Consider the following 3589-nt stretch of genomic DNA (forward strand, 5'->3'; position numbering starts at 1 on the left):
CTAATTACAATGATTTGTTATCAAAATAGCATATCCGTCATTTAACTACTGAGAACTGAACTTCTCTTTGAATGCAACATTTCTAGGGTTTTTTTTTTAAGATTTAAGAATATTAGAAATTTACAAAAGTTTTCTGTCTTCACAATATATATATTTTAAAACTAAAGTATATGATAAAGTAACTGAGCTAATATCAGCAGTAGTCTTCAGTAGGTGTTTCACCAAGCGGATGAGTGGTAATGTGCACTTGTCAGCCAAGCTATAAATGATTGTGTGCTCTTCCTAAACTCCATAAATTCAAAAGAGAAACTCATAAGGAGTCCCTTTTTCACAAAACATCCACCCTGCCTTTGCATAAAAGGAAGAGACTCTAGGGAAACTTACACATTAATATCCATATTAGTAAGGAAAATAAAAGTGATTTGGCTAGCAGCATACGAACCTGGGGACATCTGAAAGATTCATAGCTCTGCCCTGTCAACTGAAAAGCATCCAGCTCATTTTCCTTCATTCTGTGAGTGAGAGTAACCACGGTGGAGGCTATTCCTGGAGCTGTCACTAAATCACTTGTCCCACGGTGTAACCAAGTGATGGGGCAGGATGTCATACCTCAAAATGAATTTAAAATAAAACAGGATCAAAATATAAATAAAAGAAGGGAACCCTTTTATCTATGGTGAAATTTGAAGTGGTTGAGTTTTATCCCCAGACAGCTTTTAAATCAACCTGGTGAACTCTAATTTATTAGTACCAAAAATAGTATTTGGCTTAAGTTTTCAATACCTTGACTTAATCCGTACCAGAGTTTCTGTGCTCATGCTGTGGAGTTGTAGGCTGGAACAGTAAGTGACAAGTGAATGAGGCCTCCCTCCCTCTCTTTTTCCTTCCTTAGTTGCATTGCCCTTAACCAAGTGAAACAAATTACAATAGTAAAACAAAAAGTACCCAATTTTTTGTTCAACCTATTTTCTTAGTTTCTTTTAAGTCTGTGTTTGATCATAATAATATTTTTTAAAAGACATGTAGAAATTTATTTAAATAATTAAATCAGGAGCTTTTCCCTTTCCATGAAACACAGCTCCTTGAAACGAGGTATTCTAGTCACTTCTCACAATGTGTTTTCTAATGTCACTAATTCCCCTTCACTGTAATGGGATTTTGTGTCATTGACATTCTCATGAGATTTTTATAATATAAATCCATAGACATGATGTTACAACGCCAAATGAAATAAGCTGGCAAGTCTATGGAGATATATGTCAATGATGCAAATATTTCTAACCCACAGAGGTAGCAATATGTCAAGATGATGGCAAATAATGCCAGGGGATTTCTGGGGATACTATTTTCTGGAGCAAAAACTGCAAAAAAGACTGTCGATGCAGTTTCTGTGGAGACAATGATCTGATTATCAAGGCTATAATAACAGAAGTATTGCTAGTGCTTGTGATCATCGGAATTATTTTTTTCTATATTTGGGGAATTGATATTTGTACATGCCCCACTGCAAAGCACTGAAGCACTTCTTGTATCATAAAAAGGAAACTTCTGGTCTTGTGACACACCAAACCAAGAGGAAGGGAGACTATCTTGGGATTTTTACCTCAAGAAGACATATACCTTTTTACTCTGGGCCTACTCTGAATCCTGAATCTGATTATTAACTATTAAAGTAATCATTAGTACCCCTCTCTCCCTGCTTTTTTTTTTTCTTTTTAAGAGTGGTTTAACTTTGGCAAAATCTCAGTCTGACAGAGATGTGTTCATAAAACTTCTAAATATGATTTTTAAAAATGAGGCATGACCTTAATCAGAAAAATGGAGAAAAGGAGGGGAGGAAGAAAAGAGAAGAAGTCATCCATTTAATTCTTTAAGTGTATTCAAGATAATGCCACAAGGAGAGTAATTTGACCTTACTGGGTAAAGCAATTTATTATGAATAAAGATATTTTTGGTGCCACTCATTTAAGCTTCTGCACACGGATAGAGTCCAAAATAAAATATTGAAATCCATGATTTTGAATTATGTGAGCTCTTCCATCATTACTGCAGGAGCAGCAGACATGAGGAGTAATTTCTGGCGCTGGAGGTAGTGGAGTGATGGTAAAGTGGGTGAGAGAGCGTGTCCAGGAACCCCACTTGAAGAAAGACTCAAAATAATATAGCGCCTCAGAACGAAGACGAGCTTATATACACAAACACATGCATCAAACCTTTCAAAGAGCTCAGAGTACTCTCAAGCACGCCGTTTTATCTTCTTTTATCATAACATTCTAGTGATAGAGATAAGGGCAAGGATTGTTCTATTTTTGCAGGGGAATGGACACAAGCTCTAGTCACTAGTTCTTTCTGGTAATGCATCTAAGGAGCAGCATGTAGAATATAGTTACTTCTGTCTAAAATAACACAAGTTTTACTTATTTCAGGGTAGGCCAAAAGTGCATAAAATGAGACTACTTTTCCATAATATCCTATTTCTTTCTTAATACTATATTTCTCCCCATATCAAATCAGATTTGATTCCAACTTTTAATGCCCCTGCTTAGTTTTTCTTTTATAAAATTCTATTACTAGAGGACTGACATTACTAACATCATGACTTACCATAAAGCTACCATAATCAACAGTGTGTCATTGGCAAAAGAATGGACAAATAGACCAATGGAACAGAATAGAGAGCCCAGACATAGTGCACATAATATAGTCAATTGATATTTGACAAAGGAGCAAAGACAATGCAATGGAATGAAGCTTTTCTTTATAACAAATGGTGCTAGAACAATTAGACATCCACATGCAAAAAAATGAATGTAGACACAGACCTTATACCTTCACAAAAATTAACTCAAAATAGATCACGACCTAAATGTAAAATGCTAAACTATAAACTCATAGAAGGTAGCATAGGAGAAAATCTAGATGACTGGGTATGATAATGCCTTTTTAGATATAATACCAAAGGCACAATCAATAAAATAATTGATAACCTGGATTCATTAAAATAAAAACTTCTGCTCTGTAAGTGAAAATGCCAAGAAAATGAGAAAATAAGCCACAGACTAGGAGAAAATATTTGTAAAATACACATCTAACAAAGGACTGTTATCTAAAAATAAACAAACTCTTAAAATTCAACAATAAGAACACAACCTGATTAAAAAACAGGCAAAAGACCTTAACAGATACCTCGCCAAAGATATACAGATGGCAAATAACTACATGAAAAATGGGTCCCACACCATCTGTCATCAAGGAAATGCAAATTAAAATAAGAATGCAATACCACTGCATGCTTATCAGAAGGGCCCAAATCCAAAACACTAACAACACCAAACGCTGGTGAGATGTGGAGCAACGGGAACTCTCATTTAACGCTGGAGAGAATACAAAATGGTACTACCACTTTGGAAAACAGTTTGGTAGTTTCTTATAAAACTAAACATACTGTTATCATCCTATCCAGCTGTCATTCTATGTATTAATTAGTCAAGGTTCTCCAGAGAAACAGAGCCGATAGAAGATAGATAGGTATAGAAAGATATAGATATAGATAATATAAGAGGAGATTTTGTTGGAGAATTGGCTAAAC

The sequence above is a fragment of the Callorhinus ursinus genome, unplaced genomic scaffold (genome assembly GCF_003265705.2).
Source record: "Callorhinus ursinus isolate GAN/ISIS: 27379988/994484 unplaced genomic scaffold, GSC_fseal_2.0 scaffold4, whole genome shotgun sequence".
Classification (NCBI taxonomy): Eukaryota; Metazoa; Chordata; class Mammalia; order Carnivora; family Otariidae; genus Callorhinus; species Callorhinus ursinus.